Here is a 25,615-nt window from a genome sequence, read left to right as displayed (position 1 = left end):
AGGCGATGCATGTGGAGAGGCGGGGGGTATATGGAAAATCTCTGTACTTTCTTCTCTGTTTCGCTGTGAACATCAAACTTCTCTAAAACATAAAATGTTAATATTAAAAAAAATTGAATAGGGAATCAAAAGCCATCAATGTTTCTGAAAGCTGCTCCCAATAATTTAATACACAGAGCTTTAAACCTTCAGATAGCTGGAAGAAACACCTAGAGATCTCTTACTCCCACAGGTAGCCTTCTGTGAGCTCACTGGCCACTGGGTATCATTAATGATGCTGAAGGTGTTGCCTACTCCGTGGTTTATTTACTTATTCATTCAACAAATATTTATTGAGTAATTGCTGTGTGTTAGCATCTGTTATCCAGAAGTATAATCCCAGCTAGATATAATCTTGCATTCCCTAGGCATATATTTGAGTAGGAGGCTCAATAATAAGTAAAATAAAAAAGTATTTGAAACTTTTGATCAATGTCACGTTGTTATAAATTTCAAAGGTCTAGTACTTGACTTTATATATGGCAGACGTTCAAATGAAGGAATGAGCCTTGGCATAATTAGTCTATTCATATACAAATTGATTAATAAATGCACTCAATTATTCACTAAAGACTTATTGGATTTCTACTATGTGATGAACGCTACGTTAGGAAATTGGATCCACAAGGTTGAATATAGCTCTGCCTGCGTCCATAAAGTCACTCACTAAGGGTAGTAAAGATGGACATACCAAAAATAACCCCAAATTAATATGAGACGTGTTTCAGGAATCCTGGGCACAAAGTGCTTCAGAGGCACAGAGGGAAAGACACTAATTTTTCAGGGGAAGTTAGGAAAGATTCACAAAGGCATTGACTTTGCAGTTGGACTTGATACATATTGAAGCCCAGTTATTCTATTTCTGAGACTGGCAAATGACAAGTAAAGAAGGAAGAAGAAAAATGAAGTAGCTTCTTCTCAGGATTCCCAAGACAGCTAGGCTGGCAGAGCTGGGGGTGGACACCATAGTCCTCCTTCACTTCTCATCAGAGGCTCATTGTTTCTGGTTAAACACATGCAGATCCCTCATGATCTTTGGTAATGATACACAGTCACAGGTACGCTGAGAAAACAATAAAGACAAAAGAATGATCTCAGTTTCAGGTACTTTTTAGTCCTAAAATGCACTATAACTCCCATGAGTTCCTGGAACAGGGAGACCAGAGTGCAATAATACAGAGATCTAACTGACCTACCAACTCCATGCCTGACAAATGGCAGACCAGAAAGATAACGTTAAATGTCCACACTCATCCTGCTCCAGTCATAGTAATGATGTGTAGTTTACCATATCTTCCCTGGTTAAGCATGTCTTTCTTTGATGTTAGGCGTTTGGGTTCTCTATCATTCCAGAAAGAAACTTACACACTGAAAAATTCTTCAAAAAAGAAAATTGTCATAGAGATGCTGCTGTCCTTTGGGCTCAAATATAAGCATGATCCAGTCCATCACACCGAGTCCCTCCCTCCCCTATACATCCCATGAGGCTTCTTTATCTTATACTTACTCCAGAATCATTCTTTATATCTAGAGGAACACACTCCTCAGAGAGAACCACAGAAGTCCTCTGTAAGATGGGAAGATGCTTTATAAGCCTTGACATCGACAAAGCTGTGTCTTCTTTGGGCTGTTAAAGCCGGTGGCTTAGGAGTACAGTATGCAAACAGGTCAAGAAGTCAAATTTCCTTGTAAACTGCACTGAAATCCAGCAGCAGACAGCGATGATTTGTGCCCTTTAAAATTCTTAAAAGACAGCGCTTAATTCCCTCCTCTGTGATTTCTGTCAAAAAGGAAGCCCTTGACTTCAGAATTAAATCCCAGAATCGCAATTTATTTATGAGATACCTAAAATGCATGAAATCAAGGGTATCTCTCATGCAGTCTTCATCAACTTCTATACTTTAGTTGTGCTTTCTATAGCAAGAATAAAATCTCATCCTCAACCTCGAGACATAGATCAGATGATGGGTAATTCCAAGTATGTCTCTATCTAATGGAGAATCCGCTTCCCTGTAAAGAAAAAGTATACATGTGTGCTGTCTTCTGTTGGCATGGCACTGTGGTGGGCACAGGGGTTGCTGCCAACTTACTGTGCACATGGATTAGTCCTTTAATTCTTCGAAATGCTTTTGTGGGTATGTTTTTCTTTGCAAACTAGGCTGAGCTAATGATATGAAGCCCAGGCTCTACGAACAAACAGATCTCATGTCAAAGTTTGTATCTGCTTTTTTTCAAGCTGTGTCACCCGTGGCAAACTACCTCGCTGTCCCTTAAGTTCACCTGGAAAACGCAGATGGTAATAATACCAACGTCTCGGAGGATGGCAAGAGGAAGAGAGAAATTAAACAAAAGCGCACGGCACGGTAAGTGTCCGTAGCTGTTAACTAGTGTTTTGTCTTCACACCACTCAGTGTAGCGGGTAGAGTAGGATCTTCATCTTATGGAAGAGACAATGGAAGTTTGGAGAGACTGAAAGAGTCTCATGATCAGATGGACTGTCAGAGCCAAAGGCAAAAGTAAGATCTGGAGGTCCTGCTTTTAAGCTGGTGCAGCCAAATTTTCTGTAACTGCTATTATTTGTCTTCAAAGAACCCATTTTTAAATACAATCCTATAAGTATATATATATAGGCATATATCTACAATATGTCGGCAATACATACAGATATGTATTTGTATATCTGTATATATCAAATGCATCTGTTTATATTTCTATATATGTCTATATGTATCTGTGTATATATATATTCTATGTGGTAGCTATATATTATATATATCATATATATATAATGGCTGCAAAGTGACTCTTTTAGGGCCTTGTATAAAATTTATCATAGAAAAGCCCATATTATGATAGGGCAGGTAAAATTCCAGTTTTTAAACATACGAATTTAAAGATTAGTCACGGATAATCAGGTCTTATTATAATATGATGACTGAAAATGAGGAACACATTTAGGAGCCTTAGGAAAATGAAGTAAGTTACTTCATGACTTATCGAGAGTTTTCAATTCACTTAAAAATTTTAAAATGCAATCTGACAAAGGCATTCATTTCCTATGTCAGCTTGGAGAGACATGTCCGTTAGTATACATGGACATGTATATATGTGTATATGAATGTGTGTATGTGTGTTTGTATATATGGATACACTATAAACACACACACATACTTTTTCTTCTTTCCTTTTCCTCCATATGGATCCTCACTTGAATTTCCTTTGAATTTTCAATGATGATTATACATTCTAAGTGAAAAAGAATTGCTCAGTTGCTTCTTTAATCAAAATAAGCTTATGCTTCTTTCGTGATTCAATTTAGATGGAATTTCTTTTGTCTAATGGGACTGTCATTTTGCACCATCCTATCCAGACTTTGTAAAATCAGTGTATAGAATCCAACAAATAAACCAACATTAGCTTCATATTTCCAATAAGAAGGAAAAAAAAACCCTACAATTAATTTTTTTTAATACTAAGAGAGAAAGATGTGTATTGTTTGCTTGTTTACTTTTATCAAAGCTTTTCCTTTGAGAGAGGCTGGAGCCTCTCTGAGTATTTTCATCTCAGTGGTAAGTCAGTTTGGAATCTGAATAGAAACTTCCTGAAAATATTGTTTTTGGAAAACTGACACTAATTGAAAGTCAACCCTAATAATGTAAGGCCACCATCAGTGGAACAGAGTGATAGGAGTGAGCAGAGTTTAGAAAGATGACCCAAAGCATCTGGAGCCGTCTCTGGAACTCTCAATCAGAGGCCCAGAAATGGGTCCTGGGAAGAGGATCTCGGATAATCAGTGTTTCAGCCAATTCTTTCAACCTTATGGCCATCCTCTTGCTTGTGAATTACATTCCTTTTTATTAATTCAGGGTAAGGCTTCCTGCTTTATCTTGCCATTATAGATTAAAAATTGATAATAATTCAATAAAACTTGATTAAGTTGTGCCAAGTACAGAAGCTATGGTATTGAATAGAGCAGGATTTGGGCCAGGTAGTGCCCAGTGTGTCCTGTGACTATGAACCTGAGCATAAGTAACTTGAATTTGATGTGGTGTGACCCAAATACAATGGCAGTATGGAAGAAAGAGGGATCTAAAGGTGGTGACAGTTTCCATCTAAATAAGGGTCATGTCTCTCTGCTGACCACTATAGCCAGTGCCCAGTACTGTGCCTGGATTACAGGAGATGCTCAATAAAAAAGGTGGGAGAGAGAGAATGAGGCTGGACGGCAGGCGGTCGTAACTCAGCAAGGTCAGGACACCTTGACGTTTCCTTCTGGATAACTTGGCTTTCTTCTGGAACGTGAGGGTCAGAAGGGAAGGGTCATTCCAGAGAGAACAACTTGTGCTAAGAAGTGGAGACAGTCTGTAATGTAAGAAGTTACGATGACCAGAGGGTGGCGTGTGTAACGAACGCTAGTAGAAAATAAAATTGTAAAAAACTAAAGAATGAAGGTCCTTACGAATAACGCTAAGATTCAGGACATTAACTTATGGGAAATGAGAATAATGATCAAGTGTTAAGCCTGGCACCTGGATACCAGTCAGAAGGCCATTCTGAACACCTTTCTCATCTGCCCGAGAGGATTCTTTTTCTTTCTGGGCTGAGTTTCCACTAAACTAAGAGAGACAAGTTTTCTGGGGCTCAAGATTGAAGTGGGCAAAATTTGGAGGAGATGTGGATTTAGGTTCAATGTTGACAATGCACAGGGTAGGACTGGAGAGAAGAAATAGATTTAAGAAGAGAGAGAAGTAGGAAAAAAAACATGACAAAAATAAAACTTTCTTTTTAATGGACGCGTTTCACTCTGGTGGATGATAATCAAGTCGTGACCATGGAAAAGCTGCTCTTGGTGAAGACCCCTTTCTCGTCTTCTTTCAAATGATGTACACACATGTCAGTAATACCAGGCTTTCTCAATTGTAGTGAGGTAGGGCTGCTTGTTGGGGTAATTTGAAATTGGAGTTTGATTGCAAATATGTAATTTTAAAACACTCTAGTAGCAATTACCCTAGTCATTTATTTTGAAGAAAAGATGCTCTCCTGAGGCATTTGCTTTCCTGAAAGGCTGAATCTGGGGCTCCAGATGCAGGAAGCCGAGGTGGTCCCCGGGAGGGGGTGCGATGCATACGCCATGTGAATAAAAATTGTGACGTGGACTCACTGTTTCTGTATCAACAAGATTTAGGTAGCTTAACCCTAGGATCCTGGAAAAGAAATGACTTGTGTATGAAATAAAATAAAATGACATGATTAGCCTGGTGGAAGAAAGGCTTATTTTCCTCCCTAAAGATGCAAAGGCAACTCTCCAACACTGTTGATTACATCTCCCAGTCTTTCACAGGTAACGTCTGACTTTCCAAGGGAGAGAAAAAGATGCTGTGAGAGTTGCTGTAGACACTTGGTTCCGTTGCTGACTCAGAACGATCACTGCTTTGGAAACAACCCTGATGAACAGGGGAGGGACCTCGTGGTCACGTGCACACCATGTGACCTCTGGCCACAGCTGCAGCATCCAGGGCACGCTCCCCCTAGAGTTTTTCACTTTCCATCTCCAGGAGCTACCAAAGGAAACGTCTGTTTGTTGATTGATTAAAAACTGGCTTTACATACCTTGCAAACTCAATTACGCCCACTTGATGACTTTCACTGAAGATTTATTCACATTGCTGGGGAAAAAAAAAATTCTTCTCTGTGGTTACCTGGCACACATAACTCCAAGAGAGATTTGCTATATCCACGTTTAATAAATCAATAAAGAACTGTCAGTAAGTTTTATATATCCACCAGGTCTAGTACAAGGGAGGCAAGGAGGAACCCACCAATGAAATATGTCTGAGGCATCAGCTAATGTAGCAGCAGGGGAGGCTGCTCCCTGCTTCCCCAAGGACCGCTTACTGGCTGCCTTCTTTATCCTCTTCTGAGCCACAGAGTAGGGACGGAGGAGGTGGTCTGATGAAGGAATTTCCTAACCTTGTGGTGGTGAAAGCATTTTTTTTCCCCTTGGTAATTCGGGGAGTGCAACCTTGTCTCCCAACTCAAAGGATGAGAACCTTTTCCACGCTCATCAGACTTTGAGGCTCCCCTTTGAATCTTTCCAGAGGTATTGATTAAATGCATGATTCAGCTTCCTTTGGCTCTTGGCACTTCCCGTGGTGTTGTTTAGGGCTGGGAGTCAAGGCGTTGCCAAACTGAAGCTCTTTGATGGCTTGATGGCTTGGGCCTGGGTCCAGGGTGAGTCGAGGTCTCTGTTCAGTTGAAGTGCTACACGGAGGGTCACACCACTGCCTGTGCCATGTGGTCAAAAGCGCTGGACGAGGACCCCAGACCACTGGGTTCTAACTGCAGTTTGACACTAACTTGAGGCTGAGACATTTTCACGGGGCTTCATCCCCTGCTGCCCCTTTTGGCCCTGCTGGGCAGCAGCCTGCCCTCAATGGCAGCTCTCAGCTGGGATGCCTTTAGTCCGTGGCCTCAGGCAGCATGCCACTGCACAGAACTCTGGGACGCCTGCCTTGTTTTCAGAGTGTTCCCTCTTTATTTTCCTTTCAATTAGTTTTATGTGTCTATTTATTTTCCTCAACAAGTTCATAATTTCATCTCGTTCTTCTGTTTATATTCCCTCTCTGTTTCCACCCAAACCCCGCCGTGCTCCACACTCTGAAAATCTGCTTGCTTTTTAAATCCATCTGCATTGAATTATTTATAGTTTTGATAAAGTCCTGTTTTGTCTGATGTTTATTTTCTTTCATAACAAGAAACCTGGGTGAACTTTTCCAAACGACCAAAAAAGGAGTCTGGTTTTTTAAGAGGCTAAGCAACCCCTGGCCAAAATGTACAAAACAAGCCTTGGATTCCCTTTCTTTTTGTGATTTGTTTTTTTCCCCCCTCTATTAAACATTCTTTCATCTAAATGTGTTGCAGGGAGGGGAAAAGTAAATAAATCCCTTCAGCATGGACTCGCTCCAGAATAGTCACGCGCATCTCTTCTCCAGCCAATCCCTGTGCGTCAATCACTTCTAGACCAATAATGATGCTTTGAATCCAGGAGGGGAGTTCTGAATTGTGATTGGCGGGTGTGGTCACATGATAAAGATGCTCGGTCAATTAGCTTACATACATATATGTATGTGTGTGTGTGTATATATATATATATATGTATATATATATACATATATATATATATATATTTTTTTTTTTTACTGTAAGTTCTACCTGAAAACAGCTCTTCACATTTTCTGTCCTGATGGTAGTAAACTTCGGTGGCTTTTCCATTGTTATCTCTGTAGCTAATATTTTCATGTCACTCATGTCACTGACTACTTTGAGCCTTGGTAGCTGAGCAGTTTTCAGACTCATGCCCCCACGGCCCCTTCCTCCAGCATCCTTTCCCCTCCTTTGCCTTATCCCACCCCATCTGATATTTCTTGCATTAAATTAATTAGCTCAGGGGCTAGAGGTGTGCCAATAGGTGATGGACAGAGAGAGAGATTTTTAGCCTTTAGCGCCAGATGAAAACACACCACACACATCCACACTCACACACATCACACATGCGTTCACACACAGAATGTGGAAACAAGATGGATAGCAGGTGCCGGCAGGATGACCAAAGATGAGAAAAACGAACAGAGCACATATACAAACCAGAAGGTGTAAGGTAGCCACACCCATAAAAATAATTCGGAATACTGAATAAGGCAAAGACAAACGGAAGCCTCACATGTTGGATAGTTTTCAGGGCATGCTATTTTTATCCTGCTAGGTGAAGAAGAGAAAGTTTTATTTCTCCACCTTCCTATTATTTCTTATTTTATATATATGTGTGTATATATAAGTGTATATATATATATATATATATATATATATATATATATATCGCATCCCACCCCCACCTCTCTTTCCAATCCTTCCTTTAAGGTTTAATTTAACAATAACATTTGCGATCGAGGTCCTGCGCATCTCAAGGGCATTGCGCTTGAAATTGCACACGCTCTGCACCATTTATCATAGGCTGACATGTGTCATGTTCCAGACTGCGGCTCCAAGAGGTTACAGCTCACGACTGCTCCTTTGTTGATCAGCTGCCGAGACAATTGAGGCACCTTTCTTCCCTTCCCCTTTCATTTTTTTTCCCTTCTTCTTATTAAAGCTGCCTCATCCCCTTTTTGAAGGCCTAACACACCCCTCCACAGAAGAAAACACACAAAAGAATGTGCATTGTGTTGGATGCTATGTCCCTCATTTCCTGCGATTTCTGATGGGGGCCACTCAGTGTTTAATAAGATCGGAATGCGCCACTTATAAACTTTAATCTTTGTCAAGAGAGAAACGGAAAAGGCCATTAAAGTCAGCACCAACCTGGCTTTGTTTCCAAGCAGACAGCGTCCTGTGCAGGATGGGAACTTTGGAGTGCTAACTGGACTCCTGCCACGCTGGCCGAAGACATCCCTGCCCTCTTTGCAAATCACGCTCCTTCATAGTGGGGTCCTCATTTCATGCCATCTCCTAAGCCAGCTGAGATTTAAACTTAACCCTGAAAACTCTCTTTTTTTTTTTTTTTTTTTTTTTTTGCAAATGGAAGTATTGCAGTAAAAGATCCGGGACTATCAGTCACCAGCACAAGGCCTCAGTGGGCCTCCCCCATCAGTAACTCAACTTGTCTTCAGCCCGGACAGAAACTTGGGCTGAAGTGCTTATCTGCAAAAGTTTTAAGAACAGGCTAGCTGGGAGAAATATTTACTGGGGGTCTGCCACCTGGCCAGTTTTATCCTAAGGTATTCTAAAGCCAGTAGCCCTAACTGTATTTTCTTCTGCTGAAGAAGAGCTGTAATTCTGGTTTTAAAGGTACAGACATAGAAAATAAACTTATGGCTGCCAAAAGGGGGTAAACAGATAGATTCTGCTATATATAAAATAGGTAAACAAGGACTTGCTGTTTAGCCCAAGGAACTGTATTCAATATCTTGTAATAATCTATAATGGAAAAGAATCTGAAAAAGAATGGATAGATAGATAGATAGATAGGTACATGGATGGATGGATGGATAGATGGGTGGAGGGACAGACAGACAGATATGTGTAACTGAGTCACTTTGCTGTTCACCTGAAGCATTGTAAATCAACTGTATGCCAATTAAAAAATTCTTATTAAAATGAATAAATAATAATAAAATAAATACAAAGAAGTAAATTATTTCACACATTCTCCTCAGTCTCTGTCCTCCTGCCCACAGGTCCACATTTGGCCTCTCCCAGCTTCCCTCCCTCTCTCCCTGTGACAAAACAACCCAGTCACTTTTTTCCCCCTGAACTCCTTCCCGCATGAAGTCCGCCCCTCAGACACCACTACCTCAGGGAGCCCATGCTCCCCCCACCTCTCAGCCTTGCACGGCCACCCTTTCTCTCCAGGGCTGTCCACACTTGTATCACCATATTTATTTTCCTAACTTATTATGTGTTCCCTCCCAAGACTGCCATCTTCTCTCGGTTTTGCTCACCATTGCTGTCTCAGCTCACTGTAGGCCTTCACGTGACTTGTCATGTGCATGAACAAAAGACACTGTTGAAACTCTTCCTTAAGGATTCTGGAGTGGAGCTGCAGGCCTGCAATTCTGTGAGAGCTTTGCTTAACTACGTTCAGCGGCTGTGGACCTGTCTCTCTCTTTTTCCTTCCCACTCATCCAGCCCTTTTAGGTGAGCCCTTACCTGTTCAAGGCAAGGCACTCTTCGTGGAACTCAGGACTGGGCCAGGACAGACAGAGGCATTGCTGGAGGGTGTATGACATACAGAAACACAGACACACGTTGTGGAATTGGCTGCTGAAAGTTACCCGCAAAGGAAGTGTGTCAGCTTGGGGAAAGGGGAGCGTTTGCTTAGGTAGCGCTCACTAAGGTTTATTAGTTGTCAAGCACTGGGCTAATGTTAAGGACTCCAAATATGATAAGAACTACCTTTGACCACAAAGAGCCCACGGTCTGGGAGAGCCAAGAGTGAATCCCAAACAATACAGGTTATGACCAGAGAGTAATGGGAGAATCAGAGGCCACTCATGTGCTGAAACCTTGAGGAAACAGTAAGTCTGAGTGTTTAGGGAGGAAGTGAAGCTCTGGGCAGATGGATAAGGGTAAAAGCTCTTCCTGGAAGAGGGTACTGCCTGGATGAAGGCCAGGGCGGAAGAGGAGTGCAAATCCATCCCTTACTTCCATTGGCATCTCCTGTAAGACTGAAGAATCATTTGGTCAGCTTTGGGCTCCTTCAGGACATAACTGCTAAGTGGCTGGGCTTATCCAGCCCATAATTGCAGATGGTCTCTCCTGGCATCCAGCTCAGAGTTCTCTAAGGGGTCCTCACCACAATGAGGCCCTGAATCCCGAAACCAACTAATAATGACAGCTTCCCTTAAGTAAGGCTTAGGCAGAAAACAGATGATGATGTGTCTGTGTCTGTGTGTACATGTGTGTGTGTGTGTGTGTGTGTGTGTGTGTATGTGTGCCCCAGAGAGAGAAAGGGGTGGAGAGAGAAACAGACACAATAGCTTGTGAGCTTTGCGTTATGTTGGAAACAGGCAAAATCCTTGAGTATGTCCCGGAAAATCTGTGCCGCTCCTTAACTGCTAACGTTTGTCAGTTCCCTCACAGAGAACCCCGGCTTTGCACACTTCCTGAGGTAGAACAGCAACTGACAGCTGGAGTCTCAGCTCAAGGCCCACTAGAGGAAAAGGTGATTTGAGGGGGGTCCTTGTGATACCAAAACATCCCATTGAAAAGTGAGCAGTTTCAATTGTCAACGGGTTGTTTTGTTTCTATGACACCAAACACCAGGGCTGTTCCCAGATATTTCCATGTTTGGCATCACCTAGACAATACATTGAGATGATTCACTTTTCATCCAGATATCTTAACATCTTGAACGTTACATCCTAACGGCCATTTAATTTGAGGTTGATACCTTAGCAGTATAGCAAGAAAGTAGTACATTAGCAACACTTGGGAAAGAGGTGATAGTATGGAATCTGAAACACTAAGTGAATAAGAGGAACTGAATCTCCTTTTTTTTTCCTGCCGTATATTTAGTTCTCTTCATCTCTAGAAAGTATAATTTTTATTCCTAATGTCCTAAACGAGTGTAATGTCACACAATTATGATTTACCTTCTCCAACAATGGGATAATTTTAGAAACTGATAGAAGACTACACAATCATTCAAAGATATCACCGTTATCCAGCAGGTGGGGTTTTTAAATGATTACTGTCTTCTTGATGTTCATTAAAATCTTCAAAAACAACCTTTAAGCAACTCGCATTCTTTGCTTATTAAAGAGGGTCCTTGTTGAGGTATGAATACTTGGTAATAAGAGGGAGGTGACTGAAAGCTAAAAAGGGTTATCTGATTTCTGAAAGGGGAAGGTGCCACCAAACCAAATAAGCAAAAACGAAAAAAATAGATAAGACAGAATAATAAGCTGAAAAGTATTTAAAAGCAATCAAGTGAAGATGTTGAGAATATTATACAAAAGAATGATGATATTTGTACAGTAGGTAAAATATAGATTACGATTTATAACAGGATACAGGAAGGAGACAGGAATTGTTTATAGGACCTTGTGACAGAATTTCAACAAATCTCTTTTAAAAGCTTTCTCTTTGCCTTGGCATCGACTCCTGGGCAACTCTGGCAGCTCCACCAGATGAAACAAAATGCCCAGACTGGCGAGCCTCGCAGGGTCTGAGGAACAGGACTTGCAGTGAATTTCAGACTTGGCTACACTCCTATCTTTCATCCAGCGCATCTACTGTCAGAAGCGTCATTGCCTCCCCATCCAAGGACATTATAGGACAGAGGTTTGCTTGTGGAAAGGTTTCTAATTTTTATTTTTTTTAATATCAAGTGGTTCATGTAAACTTTAAGTTGACCTTTTCGGTCTCCATCCCAATGTGATTATTTTCTTCAAGGTCCTGGTTTAAAGTGCCACGTCTAAATGGAGGTAATAGTTGAAGAATATTCTCCCCAAAGCCTTCCTACTGATCACTGGACTTTAATTGCAGTTTAATGAACGGCAGCCCCGCTATTTCCTGTCTTCTTCGTAAAGCTGTTGTGAGGATGAAATAGAATAATGGGTGTAAAGTGCTGAGAACAATGCTTGGCACATAATGAGGGCTACAAACTGATAACTGCTGTTACTAGTGTTAATATTATCACCATCATCATTATTATTACAACAAGTCAGCTGAATGTCTAAATTAGGCCACTATGTACTTTCCCACCCTATTTGATGCAATGTCTTCAGTTTTCCTGGCTTCATCCTGCTCTTACCCCTAGGCTCTCGGCTCCTTTCTAGGTCAAGTCTAATTTAAATCCTTGACTTCTTGTCTCATGTTATGAACGGTAACCATTAACATTTATCACACACTCACCATGGGCTGGACACTGTACTGAATGTTTTAGATACATCGTCTCATTTATGATGAGAATTTCCCACAAGATTTGTGAGGTAGGTGCCATAACTTTTCTCATTTTACAGATGAGGAAACTGAGCTCTATGAAAATTAAGACAATTGCACAAAGTTGTATTGTGAGGACGAGCTGACCTGGGATTTGGTTCTGGGCAGTCTGATGTGGGTGCTGAAGTTCTCACCCCGGTCTGTCTCGTTCTTATTTCTGTCCCCATGATCACAGCCGGACTTGGTGACTGAACCCTCTGTCTTCCCTATGGACTCAGCTCTTGCTTATTCTTCATTCTCAATATCCTCCAGCTTCTGCTTGGTTTTTGCCCCTTGGACCTGAACTCAGTGCCCCCTGGCCCGGCCAGTATCCCAGTCTGACGGTCCACAACACCCTCATTTTGTATTTCCTCCATGGAATAGCATAGCTCTACAGCGACCAGGAAAACCTTCTATCAAGGTCATCTAGAACAAGAGAGCTTTTCACACTGAGGGAGAAAACAGTTGTAAAATCCATCTCGTAAAATTCACATGTGATTAAGTGGATGGATGTAATTTTACAGCTTCCAGCGTCACCTCACTAGCATTCCTTTTGCACTCAAATAGAGCAGAAAATGTCAATTAACCAGAATGTTTAGGGAACAGGGCTCCCCAGATCAGTTGGGATTTTGTTGTTGTTGTTAATTGATGATCAAGAAAAACTCAAAACTTTTTGTTTCCATTCCTATTATCAATTTTTTTTTTCTTAAATGGACAGATCCACTTCCCTGCCTAGGCAATCATAGTAAGCTGAACTTGCCTAGTTCTTTATTTGATGATTTAGACTCTTAACAGTTCCTCAGGGTCCATGTTCTGAATATGAATTCTTGGTATTTATGACTATAAACATAGACTATGTAGGGGATTAGGAACGAAGACGGAATTTTCTGATTTTTGTTCCTATGTGCAGAAATCTATAGTTTTTTTTTTCCACTGGAGGTGACTTTTTCCCTCTTCTTAAAGTGAGTCAAAGAATGAAAGGAAAATCTCATAGACATTTGTTGGTTATGCTCAGATCAACCATTTCATTATTTTATTTCAACTCACTTTTTCCCTTCTGTTTAGTCACGTGATTCTGCTCGATGATTCTCTTCCCTTTCCAGCTCTTTTGGATTTCCTCTCCCTCACTCCTAGGCAGAATTACTTTTCCTTCTCTGCGTCCTCACACACCGTATGCAGCATTTATAACCTTGTCTCATAATCCTGGCCTACAACCCACTCCTCTCTTCTCTCCCCCCTCTGCTCTGACATCTTTGAATCCTTAAATCCTCAAACATCTTCAGTATCTCTACATGTAGTGCTGATACACCCCACCTTGACATTGACAATACGTTCTGGTGTCGCGGGTGGGGGAATGAGGAGTGAGGACACCAGACTCCTGTGTGGGACTCTGCCGACCCTTGATTGCATGATCTCAAGCAAGAAGGAAATGTTAGAGCCGGATCCAACTTGAGAGAACTTGAATCCCCTTCTTTTATACAGGAAACCATAGCCCTGTTTCTCACCCACTGTGCCAACCTCACGATTTGAACTCAAAACTTCTCGTTTTAGGTCCATCATTTTCTTTAACTCATCCATCACATGAGTCCCTCCTTATTGAGACATATGTTGACTTTGGGCATAAAAACAAGACAGATTATAATTGGGCAGGTGCTTTGGAAAATGTTCAATGGTAAACACATAAGCATTAATACTGTGTATGCAAAAAAGACCGATAGGACCACCCGAAGCTGCTACCCCCGACTCAAACCTGTGCTGAGAACCTCAGCAAAGGATAACTTATTACTAACTTTTTTTTTTTTTGGTGGATTCTGCCAGAATTGTGAATCTTGTCATAGTTCTAAAATACAATTTAGCAAATGTCTTTATTGGCCCTAAGACAGACCAGAAGGGTGGAGCTTGCTGTTACTAACCTAAAGACTGATCACTTTCCTTCCTACTATTATAATATACATGAAAGAAAAAAACAAAAAACAAAGCTGGAGCAGAATAAACATAAAAGCACAGACTGAGGAAGACTCTTTCATATGGTATCTCTTGTTAGTTAATCACTCTAAGGGAAACAGCAGCAATATTTCAAATAAATATGCTAGAACAGACAAAGCAAACAATAAATTAAGGTGGGTCGCCCCTGGCAGAAGGTACTCCAGGGAGAGCTGGGGATATCCCAGCTGCAACAAATGCCAAGATTACAGTATGGAAGCTGGTGCTGCCCTGGGTCATTTAGAAGGCACAGAAGGAGTTAAAATGTGGGTACCAAGCAGTATCTGAAAAGAAGGCTGTGAAGACACACAGCCCTCAACTCTGCCCTCACCTCTAAGGGGTTAGGATGACAGCCCTGGGAACCATGTGGAAAGTGAGAAGTTGGGATGGGAGCAGGGTCATCCCTGCTGGGAGGACTCAGATGTCCACCACTTCTGCCTCTTCCTGGATGCAGAGTGTGTTGCCTCGGGAAAGACGGCTGGATGCAAAATTCTCAAGTGGTGTGCAAATTCTCAATACTTATTTTGCTTAGTTCTTGGAAACTCCTAAGCTTCAAGAGTCTTCCATGACGTCTAAACGAAGTATCTATAGAAACTGAAAATGTTAGTTGTTTCGTAAGCTTGCATCCAATGCTGTTCAGAGGCAAAGGGCAGAAACCTAACCCCTGGAATCTGTAGCAGAAAAATACATGCATTGAACAAAAGAATCTGATGACACTGTTGGACACACACGAAGCTCTTGGTAGAATCTTTTGTCATTAGTGAAAAATCAGTTGCCTATTAATATTGCCACCCTCTTTGAATAAAATCTGCTCAAACAGGCTGTATAGGAAGATATCCTTAATTTGCTTCCTTGGTTGGTGGCCACTTGAAGACAGGAAGTGTCTGGTCTCAGGGAACTGAGAGAGGCAGTGTCAGGGCGCTCAGCAGGAAGCTGATTTGAGACTAGAGTAATTGCCAAGATGATTAATTAAGCCTCTGAGGCTCACACAGCGTTCCTTCCTCTCCTCCTCACCAGCAGGCTGACTTGAGAAGGGGAGCTAGTCCACGCTGGCAGCTCCAGCCGCTCAGTTTCATGGCCCCATTCTTCCCAGCAGAGCAACGGACAGGGGACAAGTTCTCTTTCCTCTTTGGAGAACTGCTCAAGATGTCACCTTGTCACAGTTCACATCCTCTTTCTTCAAGAGAGTACCCTGCAACTGTATGATCTAGGCTCATAAAAAAAGAAAGAAAGAGAAAGAAAGAAAGAAAGAAAGAAAGAAAGAAAGAAAGAAAGAAAGAAAGAAAGAAAGAAAGAAAGAAAGAAAGAAGAAAGAAAGAAAGAAAGAAAGAAAGAGAAAGAAAGAAAGAAAGAAAAAAAAAGAAAAAGAAAAAAAGAAAGAAAGAAAGAAAGAGAGAGAAAGAAAGAAAGAGAAAGAAAGAAAGAAGGAAAGAAAGAAAGAAGGAAAGAAAGAAAGAAGGAAAGAAAGAAAAGAAAAGAGAGAGAGAGAGTACCATGTGTTCCTCCATATTTCTTGGGCCTTTGTGAGAGTATTTTCACGTCTCACCCGGAGTCCCTGCTCTTAGTTCAGGGTATTACTAAGAGTATTGCATATGATCCTCCCAGAAGCCCCATATGATTGATGTAATTGTTTTTCTTCTACAAATAAAAGGGACTGGGTCAGTAAAGTAAGGAGCTGACTTTGCACAGCTGGGACGGAGCCAGACTAGAACCGAGGTGTCCCCAACCTAGAACACATCACCTTTGTACTCTGTGAGATCCCCCTCCCAATCTGAGTGCAAAGTTGGACACAGAAGTGCCTATAATGGAGCCCACATACATGATCCTCCTCTAGAACAGCCAATAGAAAGTGGGCAACATAGATGGACCTCCAAGGTATGTTTGGAAATGTTTGTCAGTTTCTTGACTGACAACTTTTTGTCAAGTTTTGATTCCATAAACTACAAAGTCCTATGTAAGAGAAGAGGTGAATCAAACACGAATCAGAAGATGATCGAGTGTGGTGGCTAAGAGCCTTGTACTTGGCACCATCTTGCCTAGATTGTTTACATCTCACATCTGCCAGTTGCTATATAGATGCCCCTTAGGAATAGACTTAAATACATTTTGCTTCTGTTTTCTCAGCTGAGAAATGGGTATGTGAAATAGTACTTACCTCACAAAATGGTGATAAGGATTAAATGATTCATGGACAATGCTTAGAACTGTTCCTGGTGCATGGTAACCACTCAGCAAATAATCAGTTGTTATGATCATCCTGGCAATGACGGACACTCAAACTAATCAGTCTCAGACGAACTGAAACAAATACAAATTTATGGTTGAAGAATCAACAGCAAAAAAGAAACAGGAAAAGCAAGCAAGAGAAAAAAAATTAAGTAACTGGGCTACAGTTCAGGAAAAGAAGATCTGGACATTTGAGCTGGCCATACCTAACATAGGAGCCAAAAGTCCGATGCAATTATTTTGAAAAGGTAAGTGGATGCAATGAGAAAGCACATGAATATAGTGTCCTGACAGTTCTCTGCTTTCTGCTTTTGTTGGTCAGTTCTGAGCCAAATGGTTTCATTTCTGGGCAAGGTCCTTTAAGGGGAAAATGAATAACCCTAAACTAGAGTGTGTCCTGAGGAGAAAGAACCAGAGGAGGCGGGGGTCTGGCAACCACTTCATGGAAGGAATACTTGATGGAAACAAGGAGGTTGAATTTATAGACATCAAGAAGTGGGAAATCCTGACTAGTCCAGAGAATGTTTTAACTATTCAATTGTCCAGCTATGAAATGAGCTGTTTTGTTAGCTCACGAGCACCCTGTCTCTGAGAGTGTACTTCAAGTAGTTGAGAAAACTTGCCATAGATTTTGCTAAGAAGATAGATTATTGATGGAAATCTGAATTACATAGGCTGTTGAAAGGCTGCCTACCATCTCCGCTATCTCTGATTCTGTGATAGAATGAGGTTAGTCTTTGCACAGCCACTTGCCTCTTGTATCCAGCCTCCAGTTTTAGGACCTACTGTATTAACTGCTGCTCTCCATTTCCTCGGATTTCCACGGTGGATGGAGCTGTCCCCACCAGGGAGTACGCTGCTCACTAAGACACCCACAGACTTCTGCTTCTTTCAATCGAGATGAATGCTTTCCAAAAACCAGGTGTATTTGTCCCCATTTCTATTTAAACCAGTTGCATCTGTTACTGTAATTGCTTAGTTTCATTAAACATTATGTAAACTGGTGAAATATTAGTGTTAGAAGAAAGCAAGATGTTGTGTCTATGAAAACGAAGTTGAATGCTTTGGAAAGATTTGATGAAGGCGATTTGCTAAAAAGTAATTGCTGTTAAATTAGGTGTGAGTTAGACAAATGTATAAGATTGGGAAAGATCATTAAAATTTAGATGGATTCTCTTCTGAGATTGCTCTGCAAGTCTTTAAGTTCTTGCTCCACTTTAGAGAGACTGAAAAATCAGGGATGCTTCTTAATGGGTGTAATTTATGCAAAATGACGGTGCAGAACTCCGATGAGCAGGCCCATATGCAGAGAGAACGCCTTGGCCCTGTATCAAACGGCTGACAAATTAAAGAGACATTTTTACATGTTTTAAGTTAAAAAAGTTTAATATATAGTGTTTCTTTTTGGTGAGTCTCCGCTGACTGGATTTTTTAAAATTCATCACTGATCATCTACCAGCCATAACTGCAAAGATAAAAGAGCTGTTCTTGTTCAGCCAAGTGACAGCCAAGCCACTAAAAAAAGTGGCTCTGTCATTAACTCCTAGAAGGACTGGCACGGTGGAGTGGGCCAAGTGGGCCAAGGCTGCGACAGGCATGTCAGACACAAAGATAGAAAGTGTGGTGGGCATCGCCAAGTAAGAGGAAGGGAGGCAAAGGAGGAAGGCTGGTGGTCCTGGCACAGGGATGTAGGTTGAGGATTCAGTCCATGAGATAATGGGGAGTTGCGTGAAGCAAGTCAATGCCAAATATGGATGTTCTTGTCCCAAGATAAGCAGTGGAGTGTCTGAGATGTAGCCAAGACCCAAACGCCTACAGCCGGGACCTGAAAGAAGAGGGAGAAACAGCTGGAAAGAGGGGTGGGGAGCAGACACTCTGTAGCTCACCTGGACAGGTGGAATCATTTGCTTCATATTGGTCCAAATGGCCTCATGTAAGCATTGCTGTCTCTGAAGTTCCACCAAGCACCCGTCAACAGGACCCGTTCTTTGTTTTGATGTGCAAAGAATATTTGATAAAAGAGTCAACAGAACTAACCTGCAGGGCCCGGCAATGCCAAGATCGTATGCAGGCTGGGCCTCCCTGTTCTCATCTTTCAAGGGTACACCCTCATTTTCCTTCAGGTGAAGTCCTAGGAAATGACAAAATTGTGTCTGCAAAAAAACACTTTGAAAGGAATAAACAAATGGAAGCTTTTACTGTGGTTCGCTAATAATTTGGTGGTGAAACCAACATTTTGCAATTTGCTTCAGATAGAATTGCTTTCCTGATGTGGAAAATGTGAATGAATTCCAAAGAATTTATTTGTTAAATTATTGATATTACCATGAACGCCTCACTGCTTTTAGAACTAGCTAAACACAGACTTAATTCTTCCAAACTACAAGGCTAGGATTTTGAAAATTTTTTCTCGGATGTTCTTTTGCTAGTTCTTTCGGTTTAATGAGGATATCTCTATTTGATCCCGTGGTAAATATAATGAGAGCTATACTGCAAAGTGATGGATGTGTAAGGCAAAGCTGGGGTTACACTCTTAACTTCAACATTACTGGCCATGAGATCTTGAGCAAGCAAATGTCCCACCTATGTGATCCCTGGTTTCTAAAAGAGGCAATGACAAAGTTAATCTCAAAGGGTTTTTAAGGATTGAATAGGTCCCTAATAATGCATGTGATTTACCTACTTTAATACCAGGCAGAAAATAAGTAAGCATTAAAATGAATTTATATCAGTATTATTCAATTTACAAATGAATTTTTTTATCTATTCAGTGCTATAAAGCAGGATTTTCCTTCAGAAGTTCAAGTCTAAGGGAATTTGTCAAATACAAAATGTATTTTTATTTTCTAAAGGGATTCATCATCATTGGTCTCCTTTTAATATAAACTCTTTTCCAGCTCTTCAAATATCATTGGCCATACAATGATCAGAGAAATAGTAATTACGTACAATGATGTAGTGTGACCCTTTGAAAAAGGTAGACATGAAAACCTACAGGATCTGTGTCATTTCAGCCTTCTGCTGGGTCCTGTAGGACTAGAAAACCGTCCGAAGGCAGGCATGGCTACTCAGAAGCTCCCAATCTAGCTGGAGGAAACAGGACGGACATTGAAAAGAAAAAGAGCTCCCACCGCAAGGTAGCCTTGAAGTAATGGTCCAATGGTCCAATGCAGATGCTAAGTGAATCATTCAATCATTCACACGCAGATTTTTAGCACCCACGGTGTGCCAGGCACTGCTCTAGGCACTGGGATTGAGGCAGAGGATGAAGCTATTACAGGATCTGTCCTGAGAGTGTTTCCTTCTATTTGTGGAAAGACATCCGGCAGCATCATCAATGCAGGCATTAGTGTCGACGGTGATGAGTGCTATGAAGAAAATAGCACGGGGCAGTCAGGGAGTGACACGGGGCTTAGCGAGTGGGCGTCAGGGACGGCCCTTCCTAGGAGGTCACATATGAGTTGAATCCGAAAGATGAGAAAGAACCAGCTCTACAAGGATTTGGGGGAAGGGTGTCCCCAGTGGGGGGAAAAGCAGGGACCAAGAGCCCCCCGCAGGACAACGGGAGCTGTGTCCCAGTGACGGACGGACGGCCCGTGAGGCTGGAGTGAGAGAGTTGGCTGGGGTTGAGGCTGGGGAGGTGGGCCGGGCCCGAGTCCGTCTTTACAGGAGTTCTGGCCTTGAGTGCTCCGTGAGACTCGAATGCGAGGGGAGGGGCGGCCTGAGCTGGTTTGGGGAGAGAACAGAGGATAGGGAAGGGTGACACATGCAAAGGCACAGAAATGGGGAGACGGGGGCCACTTCACGGCAAAGTGAGCAGCCTGAAGGGCAGAAAGATGTCAGACAGCAGCGTATTAGAGTAGAAGCAGGGGAGCCCTGAGCTGTCAGCGTTTTGGCCTCCACAAAGCAGGGAATGAGACCAACTGCAGGCTTCTAAACAGAGAGGGGAGTGATGAAATTGGTATTCGTGAAGAAACAGCCTGGCAAGGCTGAGCAAGGTCAGGGAGAGAAAGACGGTGGTCAGGATGGTCCGCTGAGAAGAGCCGAAGTCTCAGACGGGCGTGGGCATCTGGAGACCTCCAGGGCTTATTAAAACTCAGGGTGCTGGGCCCTGGCCCCAGGGCTGCTGGGCCAGTAGATCTGGGGTGGAGCCTGAGATTCTGCATTTGTAACAAGGACCCAGGTGACAGCTGACGCAGCAGGTCAGGGCTCAGACTCTGAGGACCGCTGCCCAAAGCAATCCTGATGGACACAGGATCAAGAGTTAGTGGACCAGTAAACTGACTATAACTTAAAAAAAAAAACAAAAGAGTTAGTGGACTAGATTCAGAGCTGGACATCATGACCAGAGGCTGTGTCAACTTGGGCCAGTCACTTCCCTGCCCCCGGCTTCTGTGTTCTCATGTGCAAATGGAGGCAGCAATAACTGTCACCAAAAACCCCGTGATGTCTCACTGCAATGATGGGTTTAAGACACCTCGCAGTGCGTCTGGCATAGTAAACGCTTTTTGGTTGAGTTGAATCTGACTTGTGGAAGATTTGGACTATTTAACAAACGAGAAAAAGAGAGGAAGGGGTAGATTTAAGAAAAAAGAAAGGCTTTTTATTTATTTTGTTCTGTTTTGTTTGCTTGTTTATTAAAGCAAATGGCCTCATTTAGGGTGGTATACGCCAGCTGGAGTGCATCAGGAGTGTATTTTCAAGTTAACGCTGCATTTAAGACTTATGTGAAAATTAGGTCATGAAAATGGCTATTAATTTCATTCATAATGATAAAATTATTTAATCATCAAGAGTAGTTCTAAAATATTACGAATTGATTGGGAAGATGCTCATGCATTTTGTGTTTCAAAGCATTCTGGGTGTTCTAGATGATGAAATATTTGGGTCGAAGCATATATCTCAGGATTCTGAGGAAGGTTACTTATTCAGTTAATAATTCTACATGAGGAGTTTGGCTTTGTATCTTGTTTCTGTTTCTCTTAGTGTTACCTGGAAAAAGATAGAAAGATTTCAGCATAATTTAAAACCTCTTCATTTAACAAGCATCCTCCACGTGCCAGCCTCTTTTCTAAGCACGTTCAAGCATTAACTCTTTGAATCGTCATGACTTAGGGACCATGAGCATCCCCATGTGACGGATGGGGGAACTGAGGCACAGGCATTGAATGATGTGCCCAAGATACAAAGCATAGAAAAATCAGAGCCAAGGTTTGAGCCTTTGCTGTTCAGCTCTAAATATGTGCCCTCTGTACTATGTTGCCTTCCCTCTACTACTGGGATCTCAGTGCAGAAACTCATATTGCATAGGTCTCTTTAGAGGGGAGTTAAAAAACGCAGAGGCTTGGAGACAGGAGTATAGAAGGGGAACATAAATTAGTGATGGGAACTCCAAGAACACAGGAGGAATAAAGACAATTTTAAAATGAACGAAAACTGTCTCATCTACGTGATAGCGTAGCTAGATGCCCACCAGAACAGAGTTCCATGAGGACAGGGACTTTTTGTTTGCAGCTCTTTCCCCGCTGATTTATGCTGGCACCTAAGTAGAGTATCTGGGAAAGAGCACGCCCTCAAGAAATATTTGTTGAATAAATAAATGCAGAATGCAAGCAAGTTGTCCAAGGATAACTAGGTTCTTCTTTTTTTTTTAAAAGCTAGGTGTCCAAAATTCACATAAAATGTCCTGATGTGTATGTCAGTCCATTAAGAATAAAAAGCTCTGGGGGAAAATCTAATATGTTTGTGGGATGAGTGAAAACAGTGGGGAGGGTTTGGCTCTCGGGTGGCTAATTTGAGACCCTAATCTTGCGGTAAAAAGCCATTAACTATTTGCAAATGGTAGGCACTTAGAATCGTGGTGTATTCATTGAAGCATTATTCTAGAATTCAATTTAACATTGGAGACAAACTCTGGATACAATTTTTAAAAAATCCATACAGAGCACGTAATTGGGTAGAATAGAACATTTAAGTTGTGTAACTGCATATCCAGGTTATAATTCCAGTTATTGTACTGCTCTGCTTAACTTTAATTTGTTTGGCGTAGAAAAATACTTCCCTGCCTTTGATTATATAAAGTAGTTCAGAAGATATATTTAAGAAGTACTAATATCCCTTGAGCTGTATCATCCTCTTTTTAATTTGAAATGCTAGTGGCAAGGGAAAGAAGCCAGTTCCTGCCTGAAACACCGAGTCTTAGAAGCGGAACAAGAATGTTTGGTGCAATTTATCACCCCAATCCAACCAGCAGGAGAGAGCACTGCTTTGATTATTTTTCTAGGTCAAGTGTTTTGATAGTGTCCACAACCTTGAACTCTAGAGTTGCAGAGGAATGAAAGAAAAAAAATTCCCTAGAAGCTGTGGTTTTACTTCATAGAAATATAACGTGAATCGACTAATAAACTAAATTTAGCATGAAGGGAACAAAAGAACACCTGACTTCGGTTGACTGTCTACGAAGGAAGAGATAGAAGGTTTTTCTTGGTTGTATTCATAATTTGAGTTGAAATGTTTGTGAAATGAACAAGAAAGACAGGGCATGGCAAAGACGGGGAGTCCTGTCGAGGAGGCGGCCAGAGAAACTTTTCCAGGGGTCTGGAGGTGAATCGTTTTTAGCTGAGCCAAGTCCTTCTTTGACCTGACGATTTCACATCCTTGCTGAGGCTTTGGTTCATGGATACCAGACTTCCTCTTGGTGCTTTATTGGCTTTGGCTTCTGATGACCCCTTCTAGAAGAACAGACTTTAACATCCTGGAAGCCTCACCGTCATCACTCACTTCGGGATGAATTTTTTTTTCTTTGTTTTTATAGAGTGCAGCGCAAAGAAAGAAGCCTGGTGCCAGCAACTCCTTCAACACAGCCCAAGTGGTTGACTCAAGCAATTCAAGAAAATGCATAAAGACAAATTAATGTCAGGAGCAAGAAGGATTACTCAAAATCAGTATATAGGTCTTGAAGTCCAAATGCTCAGGTTCTACTCCAGGCTTTGATAACTATTCCCCGCTGGTTACTTACGTTCCACGTGTACTGGTTTCCTCAACTCTAGAGTCACGACAATAACTGTATTTACATATAGGGTTGTAAGTATTCAATGAGATAAATGCAAGCAAGTACCTGGCACAGAATGTTCACTCAAGTTTATGTTTCATTGTTACATCATCAGGTGAGGAATTGGAGCAACACGTTGGTGCAGATTTTAAAAGAAAACACCTTCAAGAATTCAAATCTGTTACCAGGGCCACCATGTTGAATAGCACCCGGGCTGAACATTGTCTAACCATCCACATTCATGCTGCACCATCCACACAAATTAGGATTTGAATGGTGCCCCTTGGAATTGTGCAGCATGGCAGGTCACCGTTCACTCAGATTAAGGGCACAGAAAGGGATACTGATGTATTGAACCACCAGACAGCATTGTAGACTCATCATGGCTGTGGTTGTTTTTAAGACTTTTGCAGCGACAAAGACAATATGGATCTTAATACTGTGCTTAGAACTGAAAGTTGCTTTTCCATGTTTAATATGGCCTCTGCCCTGAAGGTAAATTCTTTTGGTTCCATTCATAAGGAGTAACTTCAAGTGCCGTAGGGCTGTTGTGACAACTGGGTCCTGGGTGTGGAGCTGTGCTCATGATAAGGGCCCTTTATATGTAGCTAGCAAACTTCGTATTAACGTGATTTTTCGCCTGTTCCAGAAGATGTTAGACAGAAAAAATTGGATATGATTCTACTATTGAAAGCAAGTAGACCTACAGAATGTCTTTTGAGCTTAAGAAAAGTAAGTTTCTATATTTTCATCTAGATAAATATTGCATCTCCTATGCCTCCTTCTTCTTAGGCCTTCTTTCTTTTTTTAAAATTTTATTTTATTGAGTTATGGTCAGTTTACAATGTTATGTCAGTTTCCAGTGTAGAGCACAATTTTTCAGTTATACGTGAACACGCGTATATTTATTGTTGCATCCTTTTTCACCGTGAGCTACCACAAGATCTTGTATATATTTCCCTGTGCTGTACAGTATAATCTTGTTTATCTATTCTATATATACGTGCCAATATCTACAAATTTCGAACTCTCAGTTCGAAATTCTTCTCCCCCTCCCCCGGCAACCACAAGTTTGTATTCTATGTCTATGAGTCTGTTTCTGTTTTGTATTTATGTTCATTTGTCTTTTCCTTTTCTTTCTTCCTTCCTTCCTTCCTTCCTTCCTTCCTTCCTTCCTTCCTTCCTTCCTTCCTCTTTCTCTCTCTCTTTCTCTCTCTCTTTCTCTCTTTCTCTCTTTCCTTCTTTCTTTTCTTTTCTTTCTTTTTTTAGATTCCACATATGAGCGATCTCATATGATATTTTTCTTTCTCTTTCTGGCTTACTTCACTTAGAATGACATTCTCCAGGAACATCCATGTTGCTGCAAATGGTGTTATGTTGTCATTTTTTATGCTTAGGCCTTCTTTCTAACTGTGTCTGTCCATCTCTAGAATCTCTATCCCATACACACTACCAAGAATTATACATATATACAAATAGACATCAGTATAAAAAAAAGCAGGGAAAGATAAAGCTCATCACATCTCAGTGACCAGGGGTGTGCATACACAGTGCTAGGGTTTCTGTTATGGGTAGATAGAATGGTAGATCCATTCACTCAATTTTTTATGCATTTGCCAAATTTTTTTTAAGTGCCTACTACGTCTCATGCCAGGCTCTGAGGATATGATGACAAAATGAATGCATAAGTCTTTGTCCTTAAGGAATCCTGAGTTGGAAAAAAAACTCCATCCCCTCCTTCGTGTGTTTCTCCTTCATTCTCATGCAACTACCACACTCATACTTCCGACAATTCTGATACCAAATGTGTGGGTTTTTTTCCTCTACACAAAGCAA

At 41.5% G+C, this 25,615-nt stretch overlaps 1 long non-coding RNA gene across 1 annotated transcript; it reads right to left on the bottom strand.

Moving 5' to 3' along the window:
- Positions 1 to 875: 875 nt before the first annotated feature.
- LOC140689825 (uncharacterized) lies at positions 876 to 23,836 on the bottom strand. Its single transcript, XR_012064954.1, has 4 exons — positions 23,747 to 23,836; positions 18,766 to 18,859; positions 16,658 to 16,800; positions 876 to 1,102 (listed from the first exon to the last, which is right to left on the bottom strand). It is a non-coding gene; the product is annotated as an uncharacterized lncRNA (long non-coding RNA).
- Positions 23,837 to 25,615: the final 1,779 nt, after the last annotated feature.

This window comes from Vicugna pacos, chromosome 27, assembly GCF_048564905.1.
Source record: "Vicugna pacos chromosome 27, VicPac4, whole genome shotgun sequence".
NCBI lineage: Eukaryota > Metazoa > Chordata > Mammalia > Artiodactyla > Camelidae > Vicugna > Vicugna pacos.
The sequence above is the reverse complement of the archived record's forward strand: the minus strand, read 5'-3'. Positions and strand labels throughout refer to the sequence as shown.